The following is a 14058-nucleotide window of genomic DNA, read 5'->3' as shown; positions in this document are numbered from 1 at the left end:
CTGAAAAGATTAGCCTATCCCTGGTCTATATTAGCATTATTGGCATAATTTGTGTAATAAACAAAGGTATACCAAAGTCTTTTCAGCTCATGAGAACTGATTGTGCACATCTTTTCTCACCAATATATTCAGTGATGTGATGTTGGCAGCTGGAAATTTGCCATGGCTGGAGTATTTACACCATTGAAACCATCAAGCATAACAAATCAGATTTTTTCTTCTGCAAAAGCTGGTTGTCCACACCTCAAGTAGTATTGACAAGCCAATATCAATAATCCTACTTCTTGTCCACTTCAAGTTGACATACCCAAATTTAATCCCATTTTAGAAAATAATAGGGATTGTTTGTTTGTTTTACTCTTCTTTTTTACTTTATTTTTACTGTTCACACGATTACAGATATTCCCATTCGCCCCCAGCCCTTTTCCCACCTTTCCCCTGACCCTCCCTCCTTCCTTTGGCCATCACCACACTGTTGTCTGTGTCTCTGGGTCATGCATATATGTTCTTTGGCTAATCCTTTCACATTCTCTTATCCAGTCCCTTTTTACCCCCCACCCTCTGACAGCTGCCAGTCTACCCCACATACCCATGCCTCTATTTCTATTTTTTTGTCAGTTTATGTTGTTCACTTATATGTGAAATCATATGGTATTTGTCTTTCACCAACTGGCTTATTTCACTTAGCGTAATAATCTCCAGGTCCACCTATGCTGCCACAAAATGTAGGAGTTTCTTCTTTTTTTACAGCCACAGGATTCTGTTGTACAAATGTACCACAGCTTTTTTTATCCACTTATCTACTGATGGGCATGTGGGTTGTTTCCAGACCTTGGCTATTGCGAACAACGCTGCTATGAACATAGGAGCATATATATTCTTTCAAATTGGTGTCTTGAGATTCTTTGGATATAATCCCAGAAGTGGGATTGCTGGGTCAAAAGGCAGTTCTATTTTTTATTTTTAATTTTTTATTAGTTAGAATCACTAGTTATGCTGGATAGACATGCTGGCATTGGACAGAGATCTTATTAGCAATGGAGGATACAATCTGTGTTGAAGACCCTCAATGGAGTTTGAAATATTTAATTTTGCTGATTATAAAACTAATTGAACTTAATATAGAATTTTTAGAAAACACACAATAAAATGTGCAAACTCACCACCATACATATTACAATAGAAATTTTGTCTTTCATCTATTCACATTATATAATTATATTTAAAAGTATAAGAACATACTTTATGTGTTCTTATAATATAAAGTTCTTATAATATTTGTTATTTTGTTTTTGTTTTGAAAGAGTTTTTTCATATTTATAAATATTCTTCAATAGCATCATCTGGCTTGGCTATCTGCTATTCTCTACCATATTTAATTAACTAAGGCTCTGTTGTGGTATACTAAGAAAGCTGTGATGGAAACCACTTTAAATACATATATATTTACATTTCCACATACTTCTTTAAGAAGAATTATAGAGCCTTGTTTCAATAAAGCCCAGAGAATAGGTTAAAAACAATTCTTACCAGTTGTCCTACTAAAATGACAATAAATTGCCATCTAATGCTGTAGCATTAAAAGGACTCACATATAGTTATTGGGGTCTACTTGTGTGCTCCTCTGGCACAATGTTATGATATACTAATGGTCATCAGCTTTGTAGCCATACAGATCTGGATTTGAATCTCAGCTCCATAGGTGACTAGCTATGTGACCTTGGGTAAAATCATTTACAGTCTCTGAGCCCTTACTTCCTCATCTCAAATAGAAATTATGAAACATAGTTTGCAGAACTGCTATGACTATTGTATCATTTGAATATAAAGTGTCTAGCACTGCTTCCAGCATATGGTAGGTCCTCCAAAAAATGTTGATTTTCTTCTTTATGGTCCCCTGCTGGATCCTCCTGTGAGGTAACCTCAGTTTGCTTTCATATTTCCATCTTATTTTTCCACTTGTTTGAAATTTAACAGTTGAAGAAAATTCAAACAAACATGGCAGAATGTATTTTAATTTTGATACAGTTCTTTTTTTCCCTCAGAAATCTGTTTTTTTAGAAGCCATTGAGAGATTGGCCACTCCTTAAATTCACAACTCAAGAAAGATTGCCAGCCAACAACAATAATCTTACTTCTTGTCCACTCCAAGCTGACATATCCAAGTTTAATCCCACACTTTTAAAAAATAAGGATTTGTTTTTCTTTCCCAAATACATTCTTAAAAACAGTAAAGGGAGTTTGTTCTTTCAATTTAGTTTAATTTCTTTCCACCCACACACACACACAAAGAAAAGGTGAAGTCTACATGAAATGCTGTGTCTAGGAAATTGGCTTCTATATTTCCCTGCTGAATTTCCATGTATATTGTTTCACAATACATTTGTTGGCTTGCTTTTCATCTACACTGTTCTCTTACTTCCTAAAGGACTATGAGCTCATTTACCCAGTCTTATGTGGTTACAAAGGGTTGAAAAATATGTCCAAAGTTTGTATAGATTCTCTTTATTTCTTTCTAAGTGAACAGAAATATTCTGGACTTCCTTTTATATAAACCAAAAGAAGCTTTTTATGGTGAGTGTTTTGAGTTTTGCTCTTAGGCTAAGCCCTTTGTATGTGAAGATGACAGAAATGATGGGAAGCTCTGAACCATCCATCCTTATTGCCTTGGAAACAATAAGCTTTTTTCATATGAACTGGAAGGGGGTTAAAGTATTATCTTTTGGAGACACAGAATTTTTAACCTACACAAAGGTCTCTTTCATTTATTTTATGTTTTAAGATTTTATTTATTTATTTTTAGGGAGGGAAGAGAGGGAGAGAGAGAGAGAGAGAGAGAGAGAGAGAGAAACATCAATGTGCGGTTGCTGGGGGTCGTGGCCTGCAACCCAGGCATGTACCCTGACTGGGAATCAAACCTGCGACACTTTGTTTCGCAGCCTGCACTCAATCCACTGAGCTACGCCAGCCAGGGCTCTTTCATTTATCTTTATATGTATGAAAGTGATATACATATATACCTCTATCTCACTGGTTCAACTTCCTTGGTCTCATGATTCAAACAATTAAACAAACTCTTGAAAATCCTGAAGATGTGTGAAAACAGTAATGATTTAGATAGTAAGGATTATTTCCAACAGTATAGCTACACATTTGTAGTTAACATTTGTTAAAAATGTGTCTTTTCACATGACTATGTATACTTTCTTGAGGCTCCTCCCTCCAGATATTTAGGGCACAAAAAGCAATATCTTGCCCTGGAACCCATGTGACAAGGAAGTTAATTTCAAACACTCATCATATGTCATCCTCAGAGATATTCCATTTTCCAGGGTTTTTCATTCAAACATACCTTTCCCCTGAGACTTCTCTCACCCAGTTCCAAAATTCCCAAACAAAATAAGCACATACCAGAAATAAAGAGGATATACCACAAGCATGAGTGACCTTACAGCTCACAAATACAGAATGATTAAATTAGTAGAATTTAGATTATAGCATGAGTCATTTATTTAAAATAAAGGTGGGGGACTGCTCAGTGACCAGAAGAATTACTAAAATATGAGCATTAGCTGACAAAGTTCTTAGGTCACCCCACAGATATCAATGAGAAAATAACTTTTCAAGGTTCTGTGTCAGGACTATCCCCAACATAAGACATAGCTGAGTCATTGGCTTTGTGACAAAGAGCAGATGAAGAAAGCAAGGGATCAATGTCTGATTTACTGATACAAATATCTTGAAACTTCTAGAACAGAGAAGATAGTTGCTTTTCAAAATTCATGAAATATTTAACACCCAAGTGTTAGGACCTATTTTAAAACTCTATTTTCTTTTAAAATTTTCTTTAAAAAATTGTATTGTTATTCTATTGTAGCTGTCCCAATTTCCCTCACTTTGCCCTCCTCTACCAAGCCCACCCCCTGTTCCCACAGTCAATCTCCACACCATTGTCCATGTCCACGTGTCATTCATACATGTTTTTGACTAGTCTCTTCCCTTTCTTTCTACCGTTATCTCCTTCCCCCCTTCCCTCTGATTGCTATCAGTCTGTTCCCTGTTTCCATGACTCTAGTTCTATTTTGCTACTTAGTTTGTTTTATTCATTAGGTTCCTTTTATAAGTGAGATCATATGGTATTTGCCTTACACTGACTAACTTATTTTACTTAGCATAATATTTTCCAGTTCTATCCACACTGTCACAAAGGGTAGGAATTCCTTCTTTCTTTCTGCTGAGTAGTATTCCATTGTGTAAATATACCACAGTTTTTTGATCCACTCATTTACTGATGGGTACTTACGCTGTTTCCAGAACTTGTCTATTATAAATAGTGCTGCTATAAACATAGTGGTGCATAGGTTCTTTGGAACTGGTGATTTGGGATTCTTTGGGATCTTTCTTTCTCTCTCTCTCTCTCTCTCTCTCGTCATTGCTGTAAAATAGAAATTTTATTTAAAAAATTAAATGTCTCAAAACTTTCTTTAAATATCTCACACATAAATAAGAATATTGCATGGTTGTCTCTTATTTTGAGATATATGTAGCTTTTAAAGTTGTAAGCTCATAAAGGCATTAAATGTGGATAAATAGAAGACTTTGATTCTAAAAAAGTATGCATTTGTAAAACAACTAATCATATAATAATTTATTGAGCATGGTGGACAATTTTATCTTTTTGCTGCCACCAGGGTTTTAAAATCCTTTTGGGAAGATAAGTAATAAATTAAAGTTTATTACTCTATAGCAAGGATCAGCACACTTTGTCTGTTAAAAAAAGTCAGATAATAAGTATTTTAGAGGCCTAGAGGAAAAGTAGAAGATATTGTATAAGACGTTACTTAAGAAGAGAGAATATTCTTGCCTCACCCTGTTTGGCACTGCCCTATTTGCTAGGGGTGAACCATCCCTGATGGTGGCCACCTTTGGGTCAGCTGCAATCATCTGAATTATTCTCCTGGCCAGAGGGAGGGATCTGCCCCTCTGAGGCAGAGAGGCCTATCTGGAGTTGTGAAGATTGAGCTGCTTCTGTCACATTCACCTTCTGCCCCAGTGGCATTCAGATCCCAGTGTACTCCTCCCTCTTCCCAGAGAGCTCAGCCATCTCAACCTAGGTAGATGGCCAGATGCAAGGTGGTTCATTGAATTGCTGACTTCCCATCTGAGATTCTATTACTTTGTAGATTCTTCTGCTGGTAGTTGCAAACAGCTGAGGTCCCACAATATAGTGGTGACACTGAACAGTGGTGAGGACAAAGAATAGGATGACGAGCTTGAGAGCAGAAGGGAAAATAGGGGCAGGGACAGGTCCCCAATTTGCTCTCTGTAGATCACAGTGCTACCTTGTTCAATAGCAGTGCTCTTAGGCCATGTACCCATCACCCTTTCAGATCAGGAAAAAATTCATTAAGAGGATGTGCACTGAATCCAGTACTAAAGGATAAATGGAAATTACAGAAATAGAGGGAAAAGACCACCCCAGATGAGTAAAGTAAAATTGTTAAAGGGTACCTTTTTAAAAAATCAAATCATGACTCTTATAAAATATAAAAGAGATGTATGTCAAAGTTTTACTTAATTTTTATCTCATTTATAATTTAGGATATCCATAAGATATTTTAAAAAGTTCAAAAGCATATCAAAGAATAGAGACATATATGAATATTCAGGAATGCTGAGATAAATTTGCTAATGAATACAAAACTATCTTCTTCAACAGGCTAGAAGTCAACTTCATCTCCATCATATGAAATTCATTTGCATTTCTATGAGTCATTTGCATCACCATCATCTCTCCACAAATTATATTCAGAGTATTGCAAAATACTCAAAGGCACATATCTTCATAGAATTAGATAACTTCAGGAGCATTCTTTAGATAATGTTCAACATTCATTTATGAAGGGAGCCAGTAGTCATTTTTTCCATTTCATGTTTTAACTGACATGAACAAAAGTAAAAGAAAGTGTAATATGTTTGGGTCAGAGACACCTATTAGAATTGTAATATGTGCTATACTGTTTTTTTGCCGTATTAAACCTAAAAGTGTTAAAACAGTGTTATAACTTCTAGCCTGTTGGTAGGTGTGTGAAAAAATATTTAGGAATCAATATGGCTGGAACAAAAAAGCTTTTTGATGTGCATTATGCACACAGTAAACCTCTCAATTCCATGCATAAGGATAATCCCATTTCACTGCTTTAGCTCAAAGAAGTAAGTACACAAGAGGAAAAAATAATACAAAAATCAATAACGCCTAGGTAACCAAGAAAATATCTAACACAAAGTCCAGGCACTTTACTCTAAAGAGATGAATGGAATCTAGCATGCGATAAATTAAGAAAGTTGCATTCTCCTCGCAAATATCAGCTCTTCTCCGTCATAATGGACGTAAAACTAAAAACAGAAGATACACAAATGATGGGCAAGCAAAGAAGTAGATACAAAAACAACCACAATTCGAACTAAAAAAAATCTGATGTCATGTCTGTAGTATTATTAAGGTCCTGTGGGCTCTAAAGAAAGTAGCACCTTGATAGAATAGTACAGTGAATGACGTTCACGGCAATGACGCGGCATCATAGACAAAGGCCCAAACCAGGACATTTTTGCTATGAGAACAATTAAATACAGGATGTACTATTTAAAGCCTTTACCAAAATTTAGTCATCATGCTTTTATAATGTGAGTGCTCAGAGAAGATATCAGACTCTTTAAAATACTAAAAAGCTTAGTTCTTGTTATTATTGGAAATTCAAGGCAGAGATGGCGATTCCAGGGCAGGATGGAATGATTGTAACCAGAGAAAATACAGTAGACTAAGAAAGACTTTGTCAGTTTCAAGTATTCTGCTAAGAAAAAAGATGAAAGGTAAATTCCTACTGCTTAAATGGTTAAGAACACTTTCACGGAAGATCTAACTGATCTGACTGCCCATTTTGTGATGCTCAACTTCCACCTTAGGCAATAATAGCAGCTAACATTTATTGTGTTTCATGGCATATAAATCACTATAGTAAATGATGTTTTACAGGGGTGAGCAAAAGTAGGTTTGTTAAGTTGTGAGTTTGCAAGACACAGTTTATTCTTGTATTCTTATTTATTAATTATTGTATTATTTATTTGTATTACGACTCCTTTTGCCCACCCATGTATATAATTTAATCCTCAAAATCAGCATATATGAAAGATATTATTATCTCCATTTTTTAAAAAGAGGAAATAGAAGCTTAGAAAAGCAGAGGCAATTTTGAACCTAGGTCGTAAGAGTCTACCACGTACTTTCCCAAACATTTTGCTATTTTTTTTCTTTTTAATCCCCAAAATAACTATCCGGAGTAAGTCGTATTTTCCTTCTTCTATATACAAGGAAACAGAGGTACAGGAAAACAAAGCAGCAAGCAAAGTGTGCACTGCTGGTAACTGTCCACGTGCATCTAGTCGGTGCTCTTTCCACTGACACGTGCGCAGTGCCCTGCCGGTCCCCTGTGCGTCAGCTCTCCCCAGGCCCCTCCCCAGGCCCCTCCCCAACGCTACCACCCCCCCAACACCCCCACCCCCACCCCTACCCCCACCCCCGCGACTCTGCTCACAGCCCCTCAGCTGAAGGGGCCGCTGTAGACAGCGACTGGCAAAGCGAAAGATGTAAATACTGCCTTGACAACATTCACATTCAGTTTTCAAGAAAAACAAACAACTAAAAACGAATTATGTGCTGTCTTAACAAAGAGTTGTCTCCTGGAATTATTCTTCCCTAGTCTGCCAATTCATGACCCCAGGAGTGAAGGGTAAAAGAGCAGTTGGGGGAGAATTTAGGAAACAGACAGACGCTGACTCACAGAGCACAGCCAGATTGCTCTAATGGCAGGCAATTAGCATAAATATCCATTAATTCCCTGGTTCTGGTCCCTGGAGTTGTCTTGAATTCTAAAGACCCTTCTGGTTCCAATCTCCATTTGAAAAGTATGACCGTGTTATTCAGTTTTTTTCCAGATTATATATATTCCATAATAAACCCTCATTACATGGGGTAGGGTGCATTCTCATTCCCTGCAACCCAATGAACCTAACAAAACCATGACATTATCATTTGCCTTGAATTTTCCACATGTATTTTTCCAACTTTTTATTCCAAATTGTGCTTTGGCTACACTGTGCTCTGCTCTGACCATGAATGAAACATGGATATTTCTCATGTAGAAGTAAAATAATAAAATAAAAGCAGAGTCATGATTGTTTTTTCTACTAATATAAATAAAATATTTAGTATGAAAATAAATGTTAAAGTACCAAATTGATTCAATTTATTAAACTACTGTTTTTAAAGAGAATCCTAAAAGATGAGTGTTTCAGAGAGCTGTATGTCCTTTGAACACTCACAATGGTTAAAGATACTTTTGTGGCTAATATATTGGTGTCGCTCTAGAGCTAAGATAGTTGCTCTTAGAATCCTAGAACTAAAGTAGAAATGCCAGAAAAGAGCTTTCTCTCTTTCTTTCTCTTTTTTTGTAGCCTCATTCTGATCAGGAAATTAAAAGACCTACAGTAATGATTTCAAAATGATGGCTAATAAATCTGGGAGCCTGGCAGGCCTGGGCAAGGCCTGAGTGGCCCCAACACCAGGGACTAGCTCTAGGCAAGGGCTCAGTGTCATGAATAAACTGTGAGGAAGCCAAGAATAGATATGACTCTTGACATTGTCTTCATCTGCAGTATTCATCACAGTATTCCCAGAAGATTTCTAGGATTTGTGGTATAACTAGCATGAAGGGGGAAATATGTCTTTTTAATTTTTCAGATTAATGTCCCAAGTTTGCATCAGATATTCTTTGGTAACAATATCTTCTTCTGAAGCTTCTTGTCGCTATCATTGTAATCCATGGAAAACTTGTTCTTGTGATATCACAAGGAAAAGAGTCTCCTGAGACCCACATGAGAGGATAGGCCCTGTGGTATGGTTTACTGATGATATAAAATGAAGGGTATTCCCCTCTTGACTTTTCAATGTCCTATCTCCATCTGTCTCACCACAGAGAAAGTCCAACCTTGTCCTCAGCAAGGTCAAAGCAAGAGTCAGTATGCAGAGTACCCTTTAACCCCATGCTAGGCCTAGACCTGCTCCATAATTTCACTTACTCATTGTGATAGTTACTTTTATTCGTCAACTTGACTGGCTAAGGAATACCTGGGTAGCTGATAAAACATTTCTTGGTGTGTCTGTAAGGCCATTTGGGGAAGAGATTAGCATTTGAATTGGTAGGCTGATTAAAGAAGATCACCCTCATCAATGTGGGTGGGCATCAGCCAATCTGTTGAAGGACTGAATTAAAAAAAAAAGACAGAAGAAGACCCAATATGCCCTTTTTTTGGCACCCATCTTCTTCTGCCCTCAGACATTGGTACTTCTGCATGCCTGGCCTTTTAACTTAGACAAGGATTTTAGCATTGGCTCTCCTGGTCTTCAGGTCTTCAGGTTTGAAGTAGAAATACACCCTCAGCTTTCCTGGGCCTCCAGTTTGCAGGCAGATCATGGGAATTAGCCTCCATAACCAAGTGAAACAATTCCTCATAATAATCTTTTTATTTAGCCTGTTGGTTCTGTTTACCTGGCAAACTACAACTTGTCTTTTCATTCTCTTGACAATGTCTTTTGCAGAGCAGAAGTTTCTAATTTTAATGAAGTCCAGCTTATCAATAATTTCTTTCATGTGTTATGCCTTTGGCTATGTACCTGAAACATTGCTGTATCCAGGTAGGTCGTCTACATTTTCTCTTATGTTGTTTTTGGGAGTTTTATAGTTTTGTGTTTGATTTGCCTTTTTAAAGGCTCAGTCTGAGCACTATGTAAAAATGAGTTTTAAAAAGGCAAAAATAGAAAGAGGGTGAGCAGTAGGAGGCTTTTTCAGTAATCCATGGCAAGAAAAATGATGATTTTCATGAAGAAAGTAAAAGTGGAAATGAAAAAGTAAATGGACTGAGGATAGCAGTATGTTTTGGAGGTAGAATGTTGAGAGGCAGCTGGTAGGAGGTAAAGGGGGAGAGTGAAACCAAGAATAACTCCTAGCTGGTTCCCATCTGGACTTCATAGCAGTCTGCTTCAGGGGCAGTGGCTACCAAAATCCTGGGCGGGGGGTGCTTAATTTGTGTCAGATACTTAATGTGAGGAGCATACCACTGTTTCTGGGAGTAAACAGAAGTTTAGATATTAGGACCTGACAATAATCTAATTTATTTGTAAACCTTCAAAAAATAAATGATTCCCTGTAAGACAAATTAATTGCACCCACCCCACAGATCATACATTCAGTACCCAACATTTCTCATGACTTTTAGTGGTAACTAAATACATTTTACTGGAAATGAAGTTGGTGTTCTCCAGCCCATATGTTGTTAAAATGTAAATATTCATCAAATATGGTAGTTGAATTTGGTGGGTGAGTAGTGGGATGTATGGGAACAGATCTATTTTATCTTCAGTACTTTCCCTTGGGTTTGTTAAAGTTTTTCCCCAGGACAATTTTGTGGAACTAGGAGTCAGGTATGTCTTCATTTTTATTGCAATGTGCATTATTGTACCTTAACATAGAAGTAGTTACATTATAAATTGTTATAGAAAAAAAATTATAAAACTGAGTTTATACTAAGAAAACATCAGTAAAAACTAATATATTCATTCATATTTAAAAACAACCATTTTTGTGTCTCCCTGATTTTAATGGACTGTTCACTAAAGTGTGAATTTCCTGATATTTTTTTTAAATACTAAATTTTGCTGATTTTTTTGTGTGGGGGGAGCTTTGGTATAGTTTTAAAGTATGTTTGGTAGATGGAATAATGACCCTCCATGTCTTCATTCCTAAAATCTGTGAATATGTTGCATTACACAAAAAAGGAACTTTGCAGGTGTGATTAAATCAAGCATCTTGTGCTATATTATCTGGGTGCACCCAATATACTTAGGAGGGTCCTTATAAGAGGGAGACAAGAGAGTAAAGAGGGAGAAGATAATGTGACAATGAAGCAGAGTCAGAGAGAGGGTTAAAGATACTATACTGATGGTTTTGAAATGAAAGAAGGGACTATAAAGCCAGGATTGCAAGCAGCCTCCAGAGGATAGAAAAAGCAAGGGAACAGATTTCCCTTTCAAGCCTCCAGAAAGAATGTAGCCCTGCCAATTCCTAGATTTAAGATACTAAGTTTGTAGTAATTTGTTACAGCAGCAATAAGATACTAATACAGTATGTTATTCTGAAAATAGAATTTTCTTTGAGAGTTTTGTGATAAAAGAATATTGCCATAGCTTCTGTCTTTATGAGATAAATGCTTACCAATCTTCTGTTCTTTAATGTCTCTTCCAAAAGCATGCTACTTCTTATACATTGTTGGCTTTAAAAAGAAAAGAACACCTATAATTTTGGCTTTAACAATTTTCAGCTGGGTAGATAATGATACTACTTCATGAATGGGGAAGATGAGAGTAAGAGTTATTGTAGTTTTGTAAATCAAGCATTCCTTTTTGGCTATATTAAGTTTCAGGTGTGTATATATAAAAACTGGCCCCAGATAAGACAGGTAAGCCCATCTGCCTCCACCTGTAGTTTCCAATGAGAGGTTTTCTTCTTCCTGAACACCTATAGATAGAACACAATTTTATAGCCTTTTCCTGACTTTTCTTTCACAAATGAAAAGAGAACCCTCAAAAAATGAGAGAGAATAGTTTTTAGAGGTTTTCTTAGTTTTATTGCTAGGAGAAAAAAATGCAACCAAAGTAAAAAGGCCCCCTTTGTGACTTGTAACTCTTCTCTGTATTTTTCACTTAAATCATATATCTATGATCTACGAGAACCACACTAAAATTCTCCTACTCAGAGAAAAACCATAATTAGATTCTTGGGGCATTTTCTTAAAGAAGAGCAAATCAGAGTGAAGATGGTGAGGAATGGGTGAGTTTTAGTGCTTCCCAGGAGTCGTGTATCTGCAGAACAAAGTGGTGGAGATGGAGATGAAGAGTGGAAAGATACTGAGACGTTGACCTCTGTTCCTTTTGCCACTAGGCCTCACTGGGGACATAACCTAGGGTGATAATAAGATGCAGGGGTCAGGTGGAAATAGCAAAACTGCAGTCAATTGTAGAGGAATTGGGGGAGAACTGGTCCAGAATTTTGTTAGTGGCTACATTCAAGCAATGTCAGTAGGTAGATAGAAACATCCTTAGCCAGAAGGTAGTTGAACCATTCTCAAAAAATACTTCATATTTGGAAATAAGAAGAGAATAATAAAAGCTATGTTTTTAACACTAATCTGTGTGGTTTCTTCAAAAATAAGTAAATCAGTTATTTTGTTGTTGATATGTATGGACTGTGGACTTTTTTTTTCAAAATGTAAACAGTGGGAATCCTAAGATGGCGGCTTTGTTGAAGGGAGCGGGATCCCCTTCCTCTGTGCAGGGGAGAGAAACTCGTGGATTGGCGGAGGAACAGAGCAAGGGGCCTAGGTTATTGCAACATTTATGAAAACAGGACATCAAAAATTATAGCAGACATTGAAAAACCAGATGGTAAGGGGACTGCTTCAGGACAACAGGGACCCAGGGATCAGCTCGGGGACCAGGGGGACTGCAGCCCCCTGGCCCAGTGCTCCCAGGTCTGCTTCAGGGCACCCAGGAGAGCAGAGTCGCTGCTCCCTCCCCAGACAAAGGGGGTTAAGCAACCCCAGGGGTGGCCTTGTTGCTTGAAGGGACAGAGAAGGGAGTTGGACTGGGAGGCAGTCGTGCAGAGACTGCAGGCACCCACGCAAAGCCCTGGGAGGGGTGAGTGCCCCCAGCCTGCATGACCAGGGGTGGCCTGGACGTGCGTACCCACCCCCAGCCCGGTGGGGGTGTGGATCTGTGGAAAACCCAGACTTCCCAGCCCTGAACAAGGAAAGGGCACGGGGTTTCTCGGGTTTTTGGAGCCTGTGGTGGTGAACTTAGGGGAGCACGCACCCCTTCAGGATTTCCAACTCTCACGCTGTGAACTCGGAAGGGACACGGAGCTTCAGGGGTTCCTGGAGCCCACAGCGGGGAAATTGGTGGAAGTGCGTGCCCCTTCTCGATCCCTGGAGCTTGCACTGGGAACCCGGAAAAGACACAGGAGTTCTGCGGGGCCCCGGAGCCTGGGAGATCTTGGCAATGAGCTCCAGACAGCATACTTGAGAGCTCCCATATCCACATACAGGGTACTGCAGGGGAGCGACGGATTGGCTCTGGGGAGAACGCCCTGCTGGCACTGGGGACAGTACCTAGAGACTTACTGAGTTTTGACTGGGAAGAGTGAAAAGCATTCCAAACGCCCCTCAGCCTGCTGAGGCCAACAAGACCAGAAAAACTGGTTTGGTCAGTTAGAAACCAACAAGAGGTGTTTTTTTTGTTTCGTTTTGTTTTTTGGTCTTTTTTTTCTTGGCTGTTGTTGTTTGATTATTTGATTTTATCTTGTTTTTTAAGTGACTTTTTATTTTTTAATTCTTATTGTTTTTATATCTCTCAATTCCTTATGTTTCTCTTTCTTTCATCCTAGTGTTATTCCTTCCACTCCAAATTTATGTCTCCAGCATTCCATCATCTGCTTTTTTTCCTTTTTTTTTTTGGAGCCTACATGTTACTGCAAATTTGTATTATTTTTTCTCACTTTTCTGACATTTTTTAATTTTAATAGTATTTTGGTATTTTTTTTCTTTCTCTATAATCTTTGCTTGGCTGGTTATACTGTCATTTGATAGGTTCCCCCTGTTATCTCAGTCACAGTGTGTTGATAATTTACTATCCTTCATCTGTGTTCCATTAGTACACCTCTCAAGGTTCTATATTCCTTATTCTTGTTATCTAGATCTCATCGATTCTGCCACATGATTGTTGCTTTAATATTACTGTAAATAAGACCTAGTTCATACAATTGTAAATACTACACAACACCCCTCCCTGATCTCAGCCCACTTTGCAACTTCCTGAACTATATTATTGTGGGGGTTGTCTCTATACTTTTACACACTACTCCTATATACTAATCTTTATTCCCACCCTAC

The 14058-nt window shown here is 37.9% G+C and overlaps 1 pseudogene; it reads right to left on the bottom strand.

The window, feature by feature from the left end:
• The window catches only part of LOC123827422, a 31018-nt pseudogene extending 17832 nt beyond the window's left edge, over nucleotides 1-13186 (bottom strand).
• Between the last annotated feature and the right edge of the window lie 872 nt (nucleotides 13187-14058).

Source organism: Phyllostomus hastatus, unplaced genomic scaffold (genome assembly GCF_019186645.2).
Source record: "Phyllostomus hastatus isolate PE091 unplaced genomic scaffold, TTU_PhHast_1.1 phas_contig_86, whole genome shotgun sequence".
Taxonomy (NCBI): Eukaryota; Metazoa; Chordata; class Mammalia; order Chiroptera; family Phyllostomidae; genus Phyllostomus; species Phyllostomus hastatus.
Note: the sequence above shows the minus strand (reverse complement) of the source record. Positions and strands in the feature narration are given on the sequence as shown.